This window comes from Zootoca vivipara, chromosome Z (assembly GCF_963506605.1).
Source record: "Zootoca vivipara chromosome Z, rZooViv1.1, whole genome shotgun sequence".
In the NCBI taxonomy this organism is placed as follows: Eukaryota; Metazoa; Chordata; class Lepidosauria; order Squamata; family Lacertidae; genus Zootoca; species Zootoca vivipara.
The window spans coordinates 578,472-602,096 of NC_083294.1; the positions used below are offsets into that span (position 1 = coordinate 578,472).

At 45.1% G+C, this 23,625-nt stretch overlaps 1 protein-coding gene across 10 annotated transcripts in view; it reads right to left on the reverse strand.

The window, feature by feature from the left end:
* Positions 1 to 23,625, reverse strand: part of DAB2IP (DAB2 interacting protein) — a 328,791-nt gene that overhangs the window by 157,581 nt on the left and 147,585 nt on the right. Inside the window, exon 1 of one of the 10 annotated variants that reach the window (XM_060270263.1) lies at positions 3,986 to 4,268. The exons of the other annotated variants lie outside the window; for them this stretch is intronic. The gene's annotated coding sequence lies outside the window, so the exon portion shown is untranslated. Of the gene's footprint in view, positions 1 to 3,985; positions 4,269 to 23,625 lie in introns of those variants that run through there. 10 annotated transcript variants of the gene reach the window in all.

Genomic DNA, 23,625 nt, shown 5'->3' on the forward strand with positions numbered 1-23,625 from the left:
CCCCACTGCTAGTAAGGAGTGATAGCAATTTGAAAGCATTTTATTGAGAAGTTGGAAAGACTCAGAGACTGAGCATCCATTTCAACAGGCTACAGTTCATGTATCGTGCAATAAGCATCATAGCACTTGCACCTGACGTTTATGTAGTCTGTGGACTTCTAGGTTCAGCTCTGTTCGGATGGCCCATCTGAAAAAGCCAGGATGTTGCAGAACCTGGGAAATGTAGTTCGTTCCAGGTGCTTGGTATTGTGCCTCTGCGAGAGGTGCCCCAACAACTCTCAGCTCCCAACAAACCACAGCTCCAAGGCTTCTTCAGGAACGATGGTTTAAAATGGAATAAGAGTGTTTTAAGCATATCATGTGGATGCAACCTTAGAGTGATCAAGGGGATGGAATAATTTTCTGGTGCAGGCCTATGGTCCAAATCTGCATAAAAAACAGCACATGCTAATTTATAAGTCTATAAATAGATGCAAATTTAGGCTGAATTTCAGAAGTGTTGTTGTTGTTTAGTCATGTCCGACTCTTCGTGACCCCATGGACCAGAGCACGCCAGGCACTCCTGTCTTCCACTGCCTCCCGCAGTTTGGTCAAACTCATGTTTGTAGCTTCGGGAACACTGTCCAACCATCTCATCCTCTGTCGTCCCCTTCTCCTAGTGCCCTCCATCTTTCCCAACATCAGGGTCTTTTCCAGGGAGTCTTCTCTTCTGATGAGAAGACTGAGTAGGCTTGCCATATGTCAGGAAAATTCCTAACATGTTCTGGTTTTCGGGTGTAAAAATGTAGTCAGCCTGTATTGTTTTTAATATTCGGTTGGAAGCCGCCCAGAGTGGCTGGGGAAACCCAGCCAGATGGGCGTGATATAAATAATAAATTCTTATTAAATTATTAGAGCCAAGGGTTAATTTTGCTGAGACTGTTCCAAAAGCTTAAAATCACTATTGGGGGGAGGGGAGGTTCCCCCCCAAAAGCTCAACAATTCTGGTTTTTGAAATGAGGCAACCCTAGAGGAGAGGAAAAACCAACCCCAGCACTAGCTGGCCAAGGCTGGCTCTGAGTCATGAGGTGCCAACAGGATTTTCTGGGTCTGATGAGCTTTATATGGTGTATTGGGCCATCCCGTCACCTGAAGTCTATTTGGTTCTGCCCGGACACTGAGGTCCAGCACCAACGGCCTTCTGGCGGTTCCCTCGCTACGAGAAGCCAAGTTCCAGGGAACCAGGCAGAGGGCCTTCTCGGTGGTGGCACCCACCCTGTGGAATGCCCTCCCAAAGAGAACAACAATTACCAGACCTTTAGAAGGCATCTCAAGGCAGCCCTGTTTAGGGAAGCTTTTAATGTTTGATTTCTGTATTTTAATGTTTTGTTGGAAGCCGCCCAGAGTGGCTGGGGGAACCCGGCCAGATGGGCGGGGTATAAATAATAAATTATTATTATTATTATTGCAAAAGCTGCTGCTTATTAAAACAAAAAAAAGTATGGTTGCAAATTGTTCTGGATTTTATTGTTTTATCTTTTGGTAAACCACTTTGAGAGGGTGTTTTTTTTTTTACAATCAGGCAGCGTATAGGTTTTATGAAATAAATATTTTATTAGATTTTATTACACACTATAAAATTTCATAAAATTTATACACTGCCTGAATAGCACCAATAATCTAAGACTTTTGAAAAGCTAAAATAGCAATAGACTAAAAACTCACATCAGCTTTCTGAACATTTGGGGCCCTGTCTAAACAATACTGTTTTCAGCAGGTGCCAAAAAGACTGTAGTGAAGGCACCTGCTTGAAATCAGGGATTGTACAATGGGAGTTGTTATCTGCAAACATCTGTGAGGCATTGAGATGGGGAAGCCTGCCCTAAAGCTACAATGGTGATAGCCTAATTGTTAATCAGGGTTTTCTGCATATCAGAGCTCAGAAGTACTGGGGCACCAGGTAGCTGAGAACACCATTCTGATGAGTTGGTACATATTTGCAAAAGCAGATGGTAGAGGCAGACCGGCAGCTGGGCTTTTGAAGCATATAGAGATCGGAAGGAAGCCTCCCTCCTCCTCCTCCTCCTCTGTAGAGATCACCACCCCTTTTGTCCAGCAAAGGGGGATTTACAAGATGACTGAATGAGGACAAGACAAAGGACCTCATCTCCATATGAACAAAGAGGCAAACCAAAGGCAATCTGAACAACAAAAACAAATCTCAATCTTTCTTTTTCCAAAGAAAGGGGCAGGAGGCAACACACTGGCCTCTCCTGCCCTCGCCAGGGCCTTCACTTGCAAGTTTAAGTCCCCGACTCCAAAAGGTAACACTCAGTCTGAAACAGCACACAGCAATTTAAGAGCTGCAAAATCTCCATTGTATGTTTTCATGGGAAAGAAACACGGCCAAGCATGCGTAGTTTGACAAACTTAAGAGCTTAAGAAGAGACCTGCTGGATCAGGCCAGTGGCCCATCTAGTCCAGCACCATGTTCTCACAATGGGCAGCCAGATGCCTGTGGGAAACCAACAAGAGCTCTCCCCCCCCTCTTGTGCCAGATGCCTGAGCACAAGAGCTCTCTCCCCCCCCCCCCATGTTGCTTCCAAGCAGAGCACAACCATCATGACTACCTAGTAGATATCAATAGCCCTCTCTTCCATAATTTTGTTTAATCTTCTTTTACGGCCATCTAGGCTGGTGGACCTCATTGCCTCCTGTGGGAGGGAGTTCCACAGTTTAGCCATGCACTGCATGAAGAAGACATTCATTTTATCTGTCCTGAATCTTCCAACATTCAGCTTTGTTGGATGTCCATCAGTTCTGGTGTTATGAGAAAGGGAGGGAAAGTTTTCTCTATCTGCCTTCCCCATGCCATGCATCAATTGATAAACTTATGTTGCCTTTTATGTCGCCTGTTGGCTAAACTCAAAAGCTTTCATCCTGTGCTAAGATAGACCCCAGTGGCAAGATAGCTCCGCTCTTTGCACCCAAAGACAATCACAGCTAAACCAAAGGTGTCCTGGGCTTTGAAGAAACTTGATCTCAGGATGCAAGGGAGAATCGTGCTAAGAGGAAGACACACTTGGCAAATCCACACCGTGATTAAGTCCCGCCCGGTAACCAATGTCCCCACTGTGGAAGGGCGTGTGGATCCAGAATTGGCCTCCACAGTCACTTACGGACCCATTATTAAAACCGTGTTTATGGAAGACAATCTTACTCGGCTATGAGTGATCGCCAAAGAAGAAGAAGAAGACGATGACAGCTAATGCCTGCTTTTCATATTAACCAGATATTATCTCAGTTGTGCATGACTCCACAGGGGTCCTAACAGGTGTGATTCTGCACTCCAGTCTTGCCACAGCAACCCACCAAGGCCTCATGTTTAGATTGCATTTCTTTTCTCCCCCCCTGCCCCCCCTTTTGTGTTCCTCATTCCAAACAACGCCTCCCACCCCTCCAATTTTGCAATAGAGATTGTTGTTCCTGTTGGTTCTGCAAATTATGGGCTATAAAGAATTAACGACCGATTATAAATCAATTTACTGTGCTGGGGGAAAAATAGGGGGGAGGGACGGGGGGGAGGGACGGGGGGGGGAGAGAGAGGCTTTGCTGCGGGGCGTCTTTTCAAAAGTAAAGTAATTAGTTTGGTTCACATTTTATTCTTCAGGAAATTAGAGAAGAATTGGAGGGGATTTAATTTTGTCCACCAAAAGGACAGATTCGAAACACATGTACACACACAACAGGTACATATTCATGTCCACACGTAGATGCACACAGCACTTTGCAATACAGAGGCACAGAATAATTCAGGCTGATCAATGCTGCAGATTAACTAAGGGCCTTATTCTTCAAGATGTGAGAAACCAGAGGAAAATTCTCTGCACCTACCGTAGACAGCTAAAGTGTCAGCAAGAAGGCAAAAGTTAGATTCTTCTATTCTAAAACTAGCTATCTGTGGACAAGGACACACACAGAGACACAAATGTCTTAGGACACAGACCTGAACACACAGCCTCCTGGAAATGGATCTGCTGCTCAAAGCCACCCTTTCCCTTTTTGATGCCAATGCAGAAATGCCAGCAAAACAACTCCATCCACACTTCTGAAGCGACTCCTTCTTTCCATAAACAACAGATTCAGGTCAGCAGGTTACATCCAAGTCTGCTGGATGGAGGCTGAGTAAGGCCCCCTGCTGGTCAGTTGCTCAGTCATCTGTGCAAATTTAATTGGTCTGCATCTGGCTCTGGCCATCTTAGAAGAAGAGTTTGCACAAGCTACTCCCCCCCCCCTATCTCCTTTCCTTTCCCAACACGCCACTATGTCCCCCCCAGTGTCTTTATACTATAGATTTCCCTTCCAGCAATAAAACTCCTGGCACATTTGCAAAGCTAAGCAGGGTCCGGTGTGATTTCAAATTAGATGGGGGGAAAGTGTTTTGAGATTCCTGCATTGTGGGGGGTTGGGCTAGATGACCCTCAGTGTCCCTCCAACACTACAGTTCTATGATTTTAATACCAGCTGGTCCTGGAAAACCTGCACACACTGCCATATCCACATACCATCCACATATCCAGGCTGCCATATTCACCTGTCTTGCATTTCTCGTCAGCTGCTGAAGACGGCCTGACCTACTGTAGCTCCTGTCCGCTCCTCAACCACCCCTCTCCCCCCTTCTTCTTCTTCTTCTTCTTCTTCTTCTTCTTCTTCTTCTTCTTCTTCTTCTTCTTCTTCTTCTTCTTCTTCTTCTTCTTCTTCTTCTTCTTCTTCTTCTTCTTCTTCTTCTTCTGTTGCTGCCAGCAGTGGAATAATGGATGATCTGGCCACCTGGGGGTGATGGGAGTTATAGTCCCCTATGAAGAAAGGCTGCAGCACTTCAGATTTTTTAGTTTGTAGGAAAAGCAAGCAAGAGGTGACAGACAGGTGTTTATAAGATTATGCATGGCATTGAGAGAGTTGAGACAGAAAAGTTCCCCCCTTTTCTCTCCTAACACTAGAACTGGTGGGCAACCAAAGAAGGTGAATGTTGGAAGATGTACCTTACTATATGCTTGTGAAACATGGACTACTTATAAACGCCATCTCCAACTCCTCGAAAGATTCCATCAATGGTGTCTCCGAAAAAAATTGCACATCACTTGGGAAGACAGGTGAAGTAATATCAGTGTACTGGAAGAAGCAAAGATCACCAGTGTTGAAGCAATGATTCTTCAACATCAACTTCGTTGGACTGGTCATGTTGTACGGATGCCTGATGATCGTCTTCTAAAGCAACTACTCTATTCCGAACTTAAAAATGGAAAGCGTAATGCTGGTGGTCAACAAAAGAGGTTTAAAGACTCTCTCAAGGCAAATCTTTAAAATGTACCGTAGTATAAACACTGACAACTGGGAAACACTGGCCTGGGAGCGCTCCAGTTAGAGAACAGCCTTTACCAAAGGTGTCATGGGATTTGAAGACACTCAAATCTCAGGACGCAAGGGAGAAACATGCTAAGAGGAAGGCCTGCTTGGCAAATCCACACCGTGATCAACTCCCGCCTGGAAAACAATGTCCCTACTGTGGAAGGACGTGTGGATCCAGAATTGGCCTCCACAGTCACTTACGGACCCATTGTTAAACCGTGTTTATGGAAGACAATCTTACTTGACTACGAGTGATCGCCAAAGAAGAAGAGGACAGATAAAAGAAAGTACTTCTAGTCAGAGGCGTCTTTCCCATAGGGCCTAGTGGCTCGTTGCGCCAGAGCGCCGACCTCTCAGGGGCGCTGGCGGGGCGCAACCAGCTACTAAGCCCATGGCTCCTCCTCCTCCTCTCCCTCAGCTGCAGGAATCCCATCAGCCGCTGCCCGATGAGCTGCTGTCCTGCTCCTCAGGCCGCTGGGCAGCAGTGAGAGCGCTGGCAGCGGGCTGTCATCAGGCAATGGAGGAGGAGGCACCTCCCCAGAGCCTCGCAAGCTCCGTGGCCCTGGTACTCCTGCTGCTCGCGGCCGTGCAGCCTGCCAGCAACCGGTGTTGAAACAAGCATGCTCTGCAGGCAGCCGTGGCGTTGGGGGGCAGGATTTCTGCCAGGGGGTGGCTCCAGGCAGGGCTAGAGTCGGCCAAGGTGGGGGGCGGGGCATGGCATGGAGTTTGGAGGCGGCAGCGGAAGTGGCAGAAGTAGCCACCTCAGCAATAGATCAGGTGAGCCCGTCCCGTCGGTGAGCCCACCTGTCTGCGCCATAGTGAGCCGCTGTGCACTCTGCTGGGGGGGGGGTCCAGGCTGGGCAGGTAACGCGGCCTCTGGGGGTAGGTGGGTGGGTTGTTAAGGGCAGTGGGGAGGTGGGCCATGTTGGGGGAGGTTTTCTAGCCTGACAGCCCCCTCCTTTGAAGGAAGGGCACTAACAGCGGGAATGAGGTGCTGGGCATCAGGGAGGGCATTGCGATACTGGAGGAGACGAGGGTGATGGGGATCAGGTTGGCTCGGGGGCGGGAGGGAGCCCACAGCACTGGGGGGGAGGCGGGGCGGGGCAAGAGTTACTGTCAGGGGGGTAACAGCTTGCAGCCAAATCACAACCATGTTTACTCGGGAGTAAGTACTACTGGCCAATCTTGCTGCACGTACACAGGACTTAATTCGGAGTAGTTAACAGAGATGGTGTGTCTCTTCCTTAACTGCGGCTACCCTCCTGAATGTTTCATGCCTGCTGATATGAACTGCCGTCCAGCTGCTGCCGGCCCGGAGGGAAGGGTGGGGGGCGCCCGAGGGATCCCTGCACCACGGCGCCAGATAGGCTTAAGACGGCCCTGCTTCTAGTTAAACTGTGGAACTCACTCCCACAGGAGGCAATGATGGCCACCAATTGGGATGCCATTAAAAGAGGATTGGACAAATTCATGGAGGAGGAGAGGGCTGTCCGTGGCTCTTAGCCACAGTGGCTCTGCTCTGCCTCCAACGCTTCTGAAAACCCGCTGTTGGAAGAAGCTACTGGAGGGGAGATTGCTCTTGTTCTTGGGTCCTGCCTGTGGGTTTCCCACTGAAGCACCTAATCAGCCTCTGTGAGAACAGGATGCTGAACTAGGTGGGTTCCCTTTGACCCAGTCTAGCAGGGCTCTTCTCATGTGTTCATGAGCTGGATTCTAACAACATATGGAATGCAAAAGCAGGGCTTACCGTCTACTACAGTATAGAGTTCCAACTGTCCAGAAAATAGGCCGCTGTGGTGTAGTGGTTAAGACTGTCACACTAGGACCTGAGAGACCAGGGTTTGAATCCCCACTCAGCCACAAAGCTCACTGGGTGGCCCTGGGGGCAAGTCAGTCTTTCTGCCTATCCCAGCTGCATGGGAGTGTGCCCTGTTGTCAAGAAGAGAGGGTGTTGTCAAGAAGAGAGTAACCTGAGTTCCTGTCGCTGCAGTAGGAGTTGATAATGAGTTTTTAAACAGGTCCCTTTCAGTGCCAAATTTACGTATAAGCTAAGCAAGCTATAGCTTAGCACCCCCCCCCAATTTCACTATTTTTTTTTAAATACATTTTATTCCAATTTTCAAAATTCAACAAATTAACAAAACCAATCTTTTATACAAAATCTTATATTCACATCTTTTACCTTGCTCCGCCGAGCTATGACTTCCCCCCCTCCCTTCATGCGGGTTTCTTGTTAATTCCCTTTTTTGCAGTTCCTTTTTTAACATATTGGTCAATTCGTAAGGTTTATTTTAATCCTGCGAGAGTTTTTAATGATCTACAGTTTTTCTCCATATAGTCCACATATTTACTCCAGTCCTTTTGAAACCTTGTCTCCCCCTGGTCACGAATCTTGCATGTCAATCTAGCAAGTTCAGCATAGTCCATCATTTTTATCTGCCACTCCACAATTGTAGGTAATTCCTGTAATTTCCATTTTTGGGCTAACAAAGTCCTAGCCGCGGTTGTTGCATACATAAACAGTGTTTGATCTTCTTTTCTAATCTCTCCTCCTATTATTCCTAACAAAAATGCTTCTGGTTTTTTTGGAAAGGTATATCTAAACATCTTTTTCAATTCGTTATATAAACTTTCCCAAAATCTTTTAACTTTTTCGCATGTCCACCACATATGATAAAATTCACCATCTTTCTCTTTACATTTCCAGCAACTTTTATCACTCATTCTATACATTTTAGCTAATTTAACTGGAGTTAAATACCATCTGTACATCATCTTATATACATTTTCTTTCAAGGCAGTACATGCTGTAAATCTTAAAGTTTGATTCCATAATTTCAACCACGCATCATATTCAATATTATGCCCCAAATCTTTTGCCCATTTAATCATCACTTCTTTTGTCAACTCATCTTTTGTATACCACTCCAACAACAAATCATACATCTTTGCCAAAAGCTTTGTTTTGCCTTCTAGCACTTCTATTTGAAATTTGGATCTTTTATCCTCAAAACCTATTTTTCTATCTTCTTTAAGCACATCATTTATTTGATGGTATTCTATCCATCCTGTTAACACTCCTTTAATGTCCTCAAAAGGTTTTAAACTCCATCCTTTTTCAGTTTTCGTCAAGATTTCCTCATACGTGGCCCGCCTCTTCTCCATATTTATTTTCTTAACTGTTAATACCTCTGCTGGTGAGACCCACCAGGGTGTTTTAGTCTCTAACAGCCTTTTATTTCTTTCCCACACCTCGTACAGAGATCTTCTTATCACATGATTCGTAAACCCGGTATGTGATTTCTTTTTGTCATAACATAAATATGCATGCCATCCAAATCTATTGTTAAAACCTTCCAAATCTAACAAGTCCGTATTCTCTAGAGTTATCCATTCTTTTATCCAACAGATACAGGACGCTTCATAATAAAGTCTCAAGTCTGGCAGGGCGAATCCACCTCTTTCTTTCTTATCTACCAAAATTTTATGTTTTATTCTAGGTTTTTTCCCCTGCCAGACAAATCTTGATAAAATCTTTTGCCACTCTTGGAATTGCCTCGTACCTTTAACCACAGGTATAGTTTGAAATAGGAATAACATCTTAGGTAATACATTCATCTTTATTGTTGCGATTCTTCCTAAGAATGACATTTTCATATTAGTCCATCTTTCCAGGTCTTTCTTTATTTCCTTCCATACTTGTTCGTAATTATCACTATAAAGATTAATATTCTTTGCTGTCATCCATATTCCCAGATATTTTACCTTTTTAGCCACGTCGAGTCCATGTTTTAACTGTAATTCCTGTTTTTCTTCTTTCGTCATATTCATTGCCATAACCTTGGTTTTTTGTCTATTTAATTTGAATCCTGCCAATTGGCCAAATTTCTCCATTACTTCTATAGCTTCTGCAACACTTTCCTTTGGATTTTCCAATGTTAAAACTAAATCATCTGCGAAGGCTTTCACTTTAAATTGCTTTGCACCTACCTTAATACCTCTAATTGTAGATAGGTCTCTTAATCTGATCAATAATATTTCCAGGACCATGATGAACAATAACGGTGATAAAGGGCAGCCCTGTCTAGTTCCTTTTGTGATTTCAAAATATTCTGTTAGGGTGTTATTAATTATCAATCTTGCCTTTTGCTCTGAATAAATCGCCTCGATCCCATTCACGAATGTATTCTTCCCAACCATTGATTCCAAATTCCTCTTCATGAATTGCCAAGATATATTGTCAAAAGCTTTCTCAGCATCTACAAACATCAAGACAGCTGGTTTATCTATCTTGGTCTCCAGATATTCTATTACATCTATTATGTGTCTTACATTATCCTTTAACTGTCTACCAGGAAGAAAACCAGCCTGATCCTTATGTATTATTTGATTTAAAACTTCTTTCAATCTCTTGGACATTATATCTGCAAAAAGTTTGTAATCATTATTCAATAATGAGATTGGTCTATAATTTTTGACTTCTAAGCCATCCGTATCCGGCTTTGGGATCAATGTTATGTATGCCTCTTTCCATGTATTTGGGATCTTTCCCCCCAACAGAATATCATTCATCATTTCCTCTAAAACTGGAACCAACAGTTCATTCAGTACTTTATAATATTTCGCCGTTAAACCATCTGGTCCTGGGGCTTTACCTTGTTTCATTCTCCCTATTGCTTGTTGTAATTCTTGTGTCGTTATCCTGTTATTTAGCTTCTTCCTCTCTTCTTCTGGAATTGGTTTCAAGCCATATTTTCCTAGATACTCACTGATCTTCTTCTCATCTTCTTTCTTTTTGCAATACAAATCCTTATAGAATTTTTGAAAGGTTTTCTTAATCTCCTTTGGATCTTCCGTCACTCCTCCCTCTGTTTTAATCTTAGTTATTATGTTCTGATTTTGACGTTTCCTTAACTGCCAAGCCAACAGTTTTCCTGTTTTATTCGCCGATTCGAAATTTCTTTGTCTCATTTGTTTTATTTTCCACTCAATCTCCTGATTGATCAACATGGAGAATTGTGTCTGTAACATCTTTATATTATTCTTTATTTGCTGATTCTCGGGTTTATCAATCAGGTTCTTCTCATTTTCCATGAGACATTTCAAAATTTCTTCTTTCTTCCTTTCTTTCTTTCGTTTCAGAAAACTGTTTTGCTGTATTAGAAAGCCTCTCATCACTGCTTTACTTGCATCCCATACCATATCCAGTCCGGTATCTTTGTGTAAATTCCAATGAAAGTAGTCTTTCAGGGTCTTCTTAGCTTTCGAGACCGCCTCTTTATCATCAAATAGATCTTCGTTCATTCTCCACCTGAAGGACTTTTGGTCTTTGCTTTTCAATTCCATGAATATAGAATTATGGTCTGACAGTGTACGTGGTATTATCTCTGTTTTACTCACCCTGGGCACTAGTTCCTTGGAGATCCACATGTTATCTATCCTTCCCGAACTCTGATTTGGTTCTGAGAAGAATGTAAATTGTTTAGTTGTAGGGTGCCTCAGTCTCCAAATATCCACTAGACCCAGGTTTTCTACTAGTTCAAAAAAGGATTTTGGTAATTTACCTTCATTCTTCCTTTTCTTGGTCCTATCCAATTCTGGCACTGTCACTCCATTAAAATCGCCCATAAGCATTATCTTTTGATCCATATATTCAGTCAGCCTTTCCTCCAGATTCTTGTAGAATTCAGCTTTATTTTCATTCGGTGCATAGATTCCCACCACTAACATTTTTTTCTCCCTCAATCGATATTTGAGCCGCGATTATTCTTCCTTCTTCATCTTTAAAAATCAATTTCGGATCTAATTTCTCCTTTATATACAAGACCACTCCTCTCTTTTTCTTTTCCATCGAACTTATAAACTCTTTACCCAACCTTTTATTTTTAAGAATATAACTATGTTTTTTTGCCACATGTGTTTCCTGAAGACAAATTATATCCAAATTCTTCTTCTTCAAAACATGATCAATTTTATTCCTTTTAATCTTATTATTCAAGCCATTCACGTTCCAGGAATGTATCTTCAATGCCATTTTACTTCCTACTATCAGGAAGAGCAAAAAATTATTTTGCTAAACTTGGTCGGGTTCTTTATTTAAATCCTTATCTTCTTCTTCTTCTTCCTCTCTCTCTGATTCCTCTTCTTTCTCTTGATCTTGGTCTTCTTCCTCTGCCTTTTCTTCTTCTTCCTCTCTTCTCTTTCTCCTCCTTCTTTGTGGTCTTGGGTCTTCTTCCTCTTCCGCTGTTACTTCTGCTAGAACAGCCAGTTCTGGGTCCAACTCTCCCAAAAAATTTTCGTACTTCCTCAAGAATTTTCCGATATCCTGTATACTTGTCAGCACATGTCTCTTCTCCTTATAATGAAACATCATTCCTTCGGGGTATTCCCATCTATGTTGAATTCCATTTTTCTTAAGCAAGGCCACCATTGCTTTATAATTATCGCGTTTTTTCAAAAATCTTCCTGGTATCTCTTTAAACACAATTATAGGCTTACCACTGATGATTAGCTTGTTGGTGAAACTCAGTCTTAAAATCTCATTTTTCATCTCCATTGTATTGAATATCACCACACAATCACCAGGTGCTTTCCTTGCTTTGGCCTTTGCTGATTTCACCTTAATTCTAAACACATTTACAATTGTCTGACTCACTTCTTCATCTGTTTTTCCCATCCATTTTGCCAATTCAGCAATTATTCTCGATTTGATATCTTCTCCCGTTTCTTCAGGAATACCCCTCAATTTCAGATTCAACTGTCTTTGTTTCATTTCTATCAATGCTAAATTGTCAAGCATTTGTTCATGTGCCTTATCCAGTTTTTTCACTTTGTCTTTCACTTTATCCGTTTCCTTTTTAACCTCTTTTACTTCTTTTTGTGTCTTCTTAATTGAATCTTCCCCAATTTCACTATTAACATACTTCTTATTAATTGTATTTCAGTTCAACAATTACTTTGTTAAAATACATATTTTGTTATGTGCAAATGGCTTGAGATACCTATTAGGTCCATCGATTACCATATAGCATATATTCAACACAAAAAACAGCGACAATTTGTTGTTGACAAAGGACAGCTGGACATATAAAGGGGCCCATTACCTTCAATAGCTGAGGGCCTCATCAAACCTCAATCCAGCCCTGGTCCTAGAGGAGCAGAATGGTTGATCTCCCACCAAGTTAAAAGCTGAAACTGCAGATATATTCTCTGAATTACAATGCAGAATGCAGAAAGAAAAGGGGAGAGAGATGCCCCAGCCCTGGGAAAGACAGCAAGCGGAAATCAAACAGCCAAGTCTCATCTGCATTGCAGGCCCTGCTGTGTGTTCGCCGTCCCCTCTCCCAAGATGCTCTCACCCTGCACATGGATTGCATGGGGATCCCCATACAAAATGAGATCATGTGCACAAGGTGAGACAAAGGGGTGGAAGAGAGGAGAAGGCAGAGCAACAGGAGATCCCAGGTGTGAGGTTGTTCTCCTCTCCTTGGATGGTGAGAGCTGATCACAAAAACTGCCTCTGAGCATATGCAGAAAGCCTTTCACTTTTGTTCCAACGGAAGCATCCAGGAGCAGCCTCCCCACAAGTCACTTAACAAACTAAGGACTTTGTTCCAAACTTGAACACATCAGGAAACTATTTGCGGTTCGAGGACCCGCCCCCCGCGATAAATAAAGACACAGTGACACATGGTATTAGGGTTAATGGGTAGAATGAGGCCACAACTTTATTGGTTAAAGCAAGTGAGAGGTATTGGCTTAGGCATTGGACTTGCTAGCAAGCGTGACTCCACCCCGCTCGGCGGGGGGTCATATCAGGTTAACACCCCGAGGGAGGAGCCTGTTGATGCAAATACAACTGAAAGCTCACCCTGGTGCCACCGGGGGTCGTGCCATGGCCCTAGCCACCAGCAGGGTGTAGGACGGGATCCACGACCGCCGGATCCCTTTAAGGGGATACCCCTATAAGAGGAGGGTTGGATGATGGCCACAACCAGTCCTCGAACACACCAGACAACTCCATATTCCAATGCCTACCGCCACCCGAGCCAAAAGGGCTCGCCGCCAATACCCTCACCGCTGTAACCAAGCCCTAATGCTTCGTGTGATATCAGCAAGTCAGATGTCGTTTCCTTGATTTGAAAGATGCACGCCATCATCACGGAAGAGAGCCGCCTCACTGAACCTGATTTCAGGGTGCTCCACAACATGGCCCTCCATGCTACGCAGTTTGCGTGCCAAAACACGATTCAGCAGTTTCCTGGAGCAGCCTCCCCACAAGTCACTTAGCAAACTAAGGACTTTGTTCCAAACTTGAACACACCAGGAAACTATTTATTGCCCTAAACTGGATTCAAAGGGTTGGTCAATCAGCTGACCATTCTCCCAGTTCAGGAAGCTTGGCTCATGAAGGGAGTTGTTGGTTCAGCAGCTCAGATGGTGAGATTATGTTGAGATGGGGGCTCCACACCTTCTGGGCTCTCAGTCAGGCCCCGATCCAGCTAGCGCTTCCATGCGCTTTCCCTCTCCTCAGGTAGATGACCCGTTTGGTGGCCCCGAATCACCCGCCTGCCTTCTCTTCTTCTGAAGCTGATGGGGGTGGCCGGGTGGCCTCTGGTCTTGCAACAGAGATGTATGGGCCCAAAGGTTATTCAAGGGTCAGCTGGTGATTTGGAAATCAGCTCTCTCTACTCTGGGAAGATCCCAGGTGCTCAGTTTGAACAGAACTGAACCCTGATACCTTGCACACAAATGTGCTGTCAAAAAAACTCGAAATAAGTCTGTGGTGTAGCTTGGAATGGATGTTGTTTGGGTTATTTTCATGCTGTGGCAAAGTGAGTGTGTTAGGAAAAAACATATCCCTCTCTGAGCTGCTGCCAGAATTATTATTTGTCAGAATTGGGAGGGGGGCATGGATAGAACACCATCCTTGAGAGAACGCATAACTAAAATCTGGAACATAGTAAACATGGTTAAAGCTTACCAGAGAGGGCAGATCACAAGATAGTGTCTGTATTGAGAAATTGAGTCTTTATTTATCAAAAATATTGATATACTGTATTGCAGAACAATATTGCAACAGTTTACAACAGTATAAAATCATAAAACCATAAAGTAAAATAATAACAAATTAACAACAAGTCAAAAGCAAAATAATTAAAAACAAACATCAATAAACCATTGTGGGGGATGCACTCTTAATTGCCTGCAAAGGCCTAGTGGAATAGAAAAATTTCAGTGAGCATTTAACACTTGGCACAAAAGGTGCCTGCTGAATCTCTAGTGGCAGAGAGTTCCACAGGCCTGGGCCACTGAGACTAAAGTCTTGGTTTCTTATTGTTGTCAAATAAGCTATGCCAACTTGGGGATAGTTCTAGGTATCTCTTTCTACTTTTATTTGACATTTGTTATCATAACTTGTGATGTTACAAATAAATATATGGGGGGGGGGGGGTTTAAAGGGAAACCCCCTTCCAAATTCTGATGTATTATTAGTATTAGTAGTAGTAGTAGTAGTAATTTGGTTATACTCTGCTTTTTCCCTGACAGGAACTTAAGGTGGCTTATAGATAAAACAGGAACTGCTTAAAAACAGAATAAGAAAAAGATCATTAAAAACTATTAAGCACTAATAGAATTAAAACTATATATAAATATAAAAGATCTATTTAAAATATACAGATAATTACAATGAAAACAGCATGGCACTAGCCCTTTCATTAAAACCAGTTGGTTACCAAAAGCCTGTTGGGATAACAAAGGTTTTCACCTGCCGGTGGAAAGACAGCAAGGAGGGATGGATTAAATGAGATGGCCTTGTTGGTGTCTCTCCCTCCAAGGATTCTTCAGCCCCTGCAAAACTGAGCCCTCTGAGCCCTGGGCATGTGCCCAATCTGCCTATTGGTTAATCTGGCCGTCCCAATTACGTGTTGCCTTCCAAGGATACTTTCGGTTCTGGGGGCAACTGGCCAGCTGATCAAGAGAAGTGCCATTCTGCTGGTCCTCCTTTGTCTGGAAATGTCACCATCCATTATTAAAAACGATGCTCACTGCGCACCTGCCTCTCGGCCCAGAAAATACACAACCATGGAACACAACTGTATTTCCTGGAGCTACTGTTCCAGAGATTGCTCCCCTTGTTTAACCAGCTGATTTTTTTGAGAGTGAGAGGGGTGGCGGTGGAGAGAGAAATGCCTTTGGCTCCTGTTACTTTACAACTCATCATTCCATGCAAAACCTGGCATGATCTTGCCCTGTTTTTGTGACAAGGCACATCTCTCTTTATCTTCTTAGGAACAGACAGGGGGTTTCCTGAGAAGGAAATCTAGTGAAAACAAGAGGTATGTGTTCTACCCACCCACCCAAACCACACAACTTCCCTGGAGTCCTGCAAAACTATCCTCAACTTGAAATGCTTCCTCAATGATCCAGAAATCTTCCTGCACCTTCCTTCTGCAGTTCACCCACAAATGTGCCAGGAACAAGAAGGGGGGATGAAAGGAAAAGAGCCCCAGATGGAGCTTATTTGTAGGAAGAGGAGTTTGGGACTTTGGGAGTTTGGGGAAGTGGTAGCATGCAAGGCAAGGAAGAACACCCTAGAATAAGAGAATTGCAGAGTTGGAAGGGACCCAAATGATCATCTAGTCCAACCCCGGCCCATGCAGGAATCACAGCTCATCAACATAGCTGCCAAGTTATCCCTTTTTTAAAGGGATTTTCCCTTATGCTGAATAGGCTTCCTCACGAGAAAAGGGAAAACTTGGCAGCTATGCTCATCAAGCAACAACCCCTTCAAAAGGTCTGTTATTGAATCTGCAGCCGTGTGGCTAAGCAGCTACAAGGGAGTTGCCCCCAGAATCAGAAGGTGGTGGGAGAGCCAAGGTGGTGTGCCAAGAGCTCTTCCTCCCCTGAGTGTGAGTAGCATGAATCTGACCCCTCCATAGGGCAGGAGATAGGTAAAGGGACAGAGTAGGCAGTGGTCCGGAGAATCAAGAAACTGTAGAGGAGCTGTGGGCTAACAATGGCCAAGGAGGAAAAGCAGGGATCACTCTATGGGGAACTTCAGATCGGTGGGTGGGTTGGGCTGCGGAGAGAAAGGGCTGTGTGGAGAACATAAGAACATAATAAAAGCCTGCTGGAAAAGACCAATGGCCCAATGGCCCATTACCTTAACAGATTAGACAACTGGGCCAAAGCAAACAAGATGAATTTTAACAGGGAGAAATGTAAAGTACTACACTTGGGCCAAAAAAATGAAAGGCACAAATACAGGATGGGTGACACCTGGCTTGAGAGCAGTATATGTGAAAAGGATCTAGGAGTCTTGGTAGACCACAAACTTGACATGAGTCAGCAGTGTGATGTAGCAGCTAAAAAGGCCAATGCAATTCTGGGCTGCATCAATAAGAGTATAGCATCTAGATCAAGGGAAGTAATAGTACCACTGTATTCCACTCTGGTCAGACCTCACCTGGAGTACTGTGTCCAGTTCTGGGCACCACAGTTCAAGAAGGATACTGACAAGGTGGAACGTGTCCAGAAGAGGGCAACCAAAATGGTCAAAGGCCTGGAAACGATGCCTTATGAGGAACGGGTTAGGGAGCTGGGTATGTTTAGCCTGGAGAAGAGAAGGTTAAGGGGTGATATGATAGGCATGTTCAAATATATGAAAGGATGTCATATGGAGGAGGGAGAAAGATTGTTTTCTGCTGCTCCAGAGAAGCAGACACGGAGCAATGGATTCAAGCTACAAGAAAGAAGATTCCACCTCAACATTAGGAAGAACTTCCTGACAGTAAGAGCTGTTCGACAGTGGAATTTGCTGCCAAGAAGTGTGGTGGAGTCTCCTTCTTTGGAGGTCTTTAAGCAGAGGCTTGACAGCCATCTGTCAGGAATGCTTTGATGGTGTTTCCTGCTTGGCAGGGGGTTGGACTGGATGGCCCTTGTGGTCTCTTCCAACTCTATGATTCTAAGTCCAGCATCCTGGAGGACTCTTATTATTACTCAGAAGCATTGCTGCCTCTGAATGTGGAGGCAGAGCATAGCCATCATGACTAGTGTCCATCAACAGCACTCTCCTCCTCCATGATTTTGTCCAGTCCTGGAAGCACCAGCCATCTGATCATGAGGCTACAGGTTGCTGGCATTAATCCATGTTAGAACAAGAGCCCCTTGCACCGAGGACAGCAGGGCTTCATTATGCTGGGTGCCAGAGAGTTATGCAAAGCGCTTGATAATTGCCACACAATGGCAAGCATCTTACACAGGGCTCCCTGCACCCCGGAGGGGAAAGAAGCCGAAAGGCTTACAAGCAGAGAGGCATGTAATCTCTTGCGTACAGCATGGGGGTTGCTTGCCACTCAACTGTGCAGTGGCTCACTAAGACCCAGAGACGTTTCCTAAGAACCAACAGGAAAGAATGGAGGGAGTCAGTGAAGGATGGGATGAATGACGGAAGGAGGGACTCTGAAAGGGAAATGGGGTGGGGTGGGGTGGGGTGCTGTGAGCACTTGTCCAAAGCCCGGGGCCCAAGGCGAGTGTTGAACTCAAATGCCCAGAGGTCAGGATTTTGTGAGTCATGCAAAGTATGAAAGTGCTGACCTTCTCCTCCTCCCTTTTTAAAAAGGCTAAAGCTTCTAGTCCATTATGGTTGAGTCCCCCATCAGGGACTGGCAGGATGCCAGCAATTGTGTGGTGGAGGCCATGGGGCCAGAAGCTGACTCAGGGGAAGGGAGCAGTGATTTATGGGGTTTTGTGCCTCCCACAAGGGCTGAAAGAAGGGGAACAGTTTGTGTAGGAGAAGAGGTGGGGAAGGGGCACAAGATGTGGGGCAAGAGGAAGGAAGGGCCTGTGTGCACAGAGGTGCCAGGAGTGGAGAAATAGATGGTGGCTGAGAGGGATGAATCCCCCCATTGTCCCCCAGCACCTACTCAGTCGCCAGAAAAGTGTGTGTGTGTGCGTGAGCGTGTGCATTTTTGTGCCCTTTAGGAGCTGCTGTTTTAGTATGTGCTTTGTCAATGCGCATTCTGGAAAGTAGTAGGAATCAGATGGGCAACGGTGAGTGTTGGCAAAGGAAACCTGCATCGCTTCCTTCACCGTCATGAATGCTCCTTCCCATAAATCAGAACTCCCCACACCCAAACTGGGCAGAATGGTGGAGGCATCACCTCGGTTGGAGGGCAGCTAACAAAAAGGACCGAGTATGCCCTGAGCAGCCATATGCACTCACCAATATCTTAGGACAGAGGACAGATGCTTCCGGACTCCAATTCCCGCCTTCCCTGGCTTTGGGCATACTAGATGGGACTGATGGGGGCTGTAGTCCAGCAACGCCTGCAGGGCACCATGCTTGCCACCCATCCCTGTTATGCAGCGAACATGGTAAGTTGAAGCTTGTTTCAAAGTAACAGGGTTGGTTTAATATCTGGGTTGTTAAGTCTGAAGGGGGGGGAGGAATGTCTTTCTTCTACAGCCATCATCTGTAGACAGACATTGTCACAACAGACTGTGTCCCCTGCTGTGGCAGGAGTGTTTGTTGCACAGTGTGGGTTTGTCAAGAAGACAAACAGGAATGTAGATGTCACCGGGATCTAAACAAGCCCTCCCTGCTAGCATCTAATCCTTCGGGAATAAGGCCAAACAAGACCGGACAGATATAGCCACCAAAGTGTGAGATGCCAGGGAGCTAGTTATCATAAAACATGCAAAAAACAAAAACCAACCCACAAAAACCCCAGCCTTTGCTGACTGCTAGCCACGGTTATGGAGCCTCCATGTTCAGGGGCAGTCTACCTCTATGTATTAGCTCTGTATTGGAGTGGGCGGGGGGCAAACATTGGGAGAGGGGGGGTTAATAGCCAGTTTGGATATTGGTTTGTGTGTTGGACTAGGACCTGGGGGAGACCAGGGTTCAAATCCCCCCCTGCCCAAGTCAGCCATAAAACACACCTTCGGGAACAGTCACCTGCATCTCAGCCTAACCTGCTTCACAGGGTTGCTGTAGGGATTATACAGGGCAGGCGAAGAACCATGTAAGCCCCCTTGAGCTCCTTGGAGAAAAAAGTAGGAGGCATCTGGGCTGGCTAAGACGGAAAGCAGGAGGGCCATTTCATCCAGCAAGCCGACTGAAAGATGAATCTGTGATGTCTGGGAAAACTAGCTCTACCCATTCTGGCCCTGCTGAAGGGACTAGTCCTCCTGAAACCAGACTTTTTGCAGAAACTCCATAAACTTCGGCATTCCTCAAAGGGCAGAGCCACATGCTCAAACATTTGCAAGAGCAAATATCAGAGAGACGGGACATGAAATTAATGCTTCTCCCTCATCTTTTCTATGAGTACCTGTGTGTGTGTGTGGGGGGGACACACACTGCCAGCACTTCATGCTTTATTAGTTTTGTGCTCTTGGTAGGAGACGCCTCCCCCTGTCGCGATGTCTCAACAAATTACGGCCAACAACACGTTTGCATGTGGGGAGAGAGTCTGGCATCACTTGATTTAATTTTAAGCTGCTGGGAAATTGGGCATCAGGGAGGGAAGAAATGAAAAGGGACAAGGCACCGATACATTTTGGAACCCAACTTCTCAAAGGCAGGGTCTTCCAGCAAACACAGCTCCAAGGAGGAGATGGAGCCACACCTCCCGTGTCCCTCTAGGCTGGCAGGCAGCAAAGTCTACCTCCTCTCCTCCAAGGAGATGCCTTTGCTGCCAGAACCCGACGGCTGCTCCACAGACTCCTTGAGGGATCAAGGAAAGATCTCCTCAGCTGGAAACCCCCATTAACTCCAAGGAACCAATGGCTACAGATGGCACCAGCTCTCTAAATGGCCAGGAGGAAGCGCTCAGGGAGTGGAACTTCTGGTTAGTGATTAGCTAGTCATAGAACTATATAACTGTAGAATGGAGAGGGACCATCAAGGGTCATCTAGTCCAGCTCCCTGCAATGCAGGAATCACTTCTAAAGAATGCCAGACAGGTGGCCATCCAACCTCTATTTAGAAACTTCAAATAAAGGAGAGCCAATCACTTTCCCTAATACTGTTGTCTGTTCCACTGTCAAACAGCTCTTGCCACCAGAAAGTTCTTCCTAACCCAAGTTGCTCCAGGACCTTGCTAAAACAACTTGGATGACTGGCCTCAGCTATGGTAGCACTGTCCATGGTCTTGAACTCACACCTGGGTATCTCTCCAAGGTGCTGACTTTTGCCTTTTCTGGCCTCACTGTCTTCCCTAGAGAACCAGGAATTGCTGTCCTCCCATTGCTACAGTAGGTCAATACCTCTCCTTGCTGGTGGGCATCTTAGTGGAACATCTTACTGTGTGCCTAACACACCAGTGCTGAAAGAAATGCATCCAATTAGCTGTTAGCTAATTGACTTCTAATGCTTTGAACATCTTAGGGTTATGCTACCCGAGAGAGCACCCCAATAGACCGGTCCCCCTTTGCTGAGGCCATCTGAGAAGGCGCTTTCAATCATGCCACATCTGACAGAGATAGATCTTGTGGAGACTTGAAGGAGGGCCTTTGTGAAATGTCCCTGTTGCATAATTTATTTATTTTATTTCATAAAATTTACACATTGCTTGATTGCAAAAACAAGCAAGCAAACAAACAAACAAACAAAAACCTCAAAGTGGTTTGCCAGAGAATCAAACACTAAAATTATTTATAACAGTTAAATACTATTTAAATCATTCCAAAAAAATTAAAATCAGTGGGGGGAAACAGATTAATACACACACCAACCTTCTAGAGATCTGGGTATTAATTATTAAATTTTTACACCACCTTTCATCTGAAGATCATAGGGCGGTTCACAACATAAGCTGACAAAATGAGGACACAGAATAGATAATGAAACAAAAATAAAGACTAACAAATGACACACCCCCCACACACAAACACTTCTGCAGGTCTTCTGCTGGTTGGTAAAAATTATGGGCACTGATCCTTAATATGTAACACTTTATAGTTTATGCTTTGTAGTTATTTCATTGTGCTAGTTTTCTTTTCTAAACTGCCTTGTAATTTTCAGCAGTGAAAGGCTGCCTCAACACAATTTTAGATAGACAAAAATGGTTGTGTGCCCGCTTCTTATGCTCTTCCTGGCAAGGTCTCAGGGTGATGGTGCACGGGCACACGAGACCACCACTTTGCTGAAGCTAAGCAGGTCTGGGACTGGTAAGAAGTGGGGAACCACATGTACCCCACCTTTAGTTCCAAGATGGAAGAAAGGAGGAGAATGCTCATGTATGGCAATGTAAATAATTTAGGGTAATAAAAGATTCTGCCAGTGGCAACAGGGCACAGATTGGACCATATACGCCCTAGTGCAAAGCGTCTGTATACATTCAAGGCTATGAATGGACACAAACAACGATGGTTGTACTCTGCCTCCAATGCTTCTGAATGCCAGTTGCCAGAAGCCAAAGGAGGGAGGAGAGAAGGCTCTTGTGCTCAGGTCATCCTTGTAGGTTTCCCATGGGGGCATCGGGTTGGCCACCGTGAGAACAGGGTGCTGGACCAGATGGGCCATTCGTCCAATCCAGCAGGCTCTTCTTTTGTTCTCAGTGCATTCATTTTGAGAAGAAATGTTTTGGAACGAAGTTGTGCATCTTTTATTACAATCCCACAGTCAGAGCAGAAGCGTTCTCCACACACACACACACACACACACACAAACGTAGCAATTGCTGCAGGCCTCTAGAAAGTTGGCCGCTTTTGTTCATGCAAGCACAGTTCCTGCAGACGTGCTTCTGCTTACAAATGAGACCCACTGACTGCATTTTGCCTCCAAGGCTGTCCTGGTTTCTTTCCTTGGCACAGGCGGCAGCACTGGCGGAGGGTGGCTGTGTACTGCCAGAGGGGTGCCTTGTTAAAAACCTGTCTCCGACTCTGAGCTCACAATGGGGAAAATCTGTGTTCCCAGAAGCCTTTGCTTCTGTGCCTCGAAATGATCCAAGTGTGTGTCTGTGTGAAGTAGAGGCAAATTGCCATCTGATTATATTGCCCAATAACTGTCTGCAAAAGAAGGCATGCCTGCTTCATGCGAAGTCAGCCAATGTGGCGCGTGGTTCCCTGAGCTGAAGGCAGCTTCCCATCCACACCTTATGGCATGCACACAACAGCAATGCTCCTCACATTTCTTGCCCTGCTCCCCCCACCTCCATCAGTAGTCAAAGCAGGCACCAAAACCCAGAACATTCAGCAGCAATCGGGGCTGCATTGTGCCCAATGAGTCACAGGCTTGATGTTATCATAATGGGACAGGAGAATGGGAAGCTTGTGCTCTTATACTGAACTCTAGAAAGTGAGCTAGCTCTTCAGGGTGATGATCTTTGCCTCTTCTGCAAACCCAGTGATGCTAAACAATCCCCTAGATCTTAACAAGGAAGATGTAAGTCCTATATCTCCACCAAGTCCAGAGTGGCCTGGCTCCAGGAAGCCAACAAGCAAAACATAGAGGGAGCATCTCTCTTCCCTGCACCCCCAGCACCACCTGGTCCTCAAGGGTAGACTGCCACTTCACATGGATGTTCCATTCCTGACTATCATTTAATAATAATAAGAATAATAATAGGTAAAGGTAAAGGGACCCCTGACCATTAGGTCCAGTCGTGACTTACTCTGTGGTTGCAGCACTCATCTCGCTTTACTGGCCAAGGGAGCCGGCGCACAGCTTCCAGGTCATGTGGCCAGCATGACAAAGCCGCTTCTGGCAAACCAGAGCAGCGCATGGAAACGCCGTTTACCTTCCCACTGTGGCGGTACCTATTTATCTACTTGCACTTTGATGTGCTTTCGAACTGCTAGGTTGGCAGGAGCTGGGACCAAACAACGGGAGCTCACCCCATTGCAGGGATTCGAACTGCCGACCTTCTGATCGGCAAGCCCTAGGCTTTGTGGTTTAACCCACAGCGCCATCTGCATCCTAACAACGAAGAAGAAGAAGAAGAAGAAGAAGAAGAAGAAGAAGAAGAAGAAGAAGAAGAAGAAGAAGAAGAAGAAGAAGAAGAAGAAGAAGACCCCTGCCAGGCCAAGCCAAAGGGTTCTCCAGTCCAGCCCCCTCTGTGCCTCCCTCAATGCCCAATAAAGATAACTTCAACTGCCAGTAGGTGTGTGTGCGTGCGATATGGTGCTTCTGAACACAACAATTCAATCTAGCTACCATTTCCAAAGAGCCATCGGAAGACCTCTCTCCCCCCAGGAATATGCCTCATCCCCATTTTAATGCCAGCT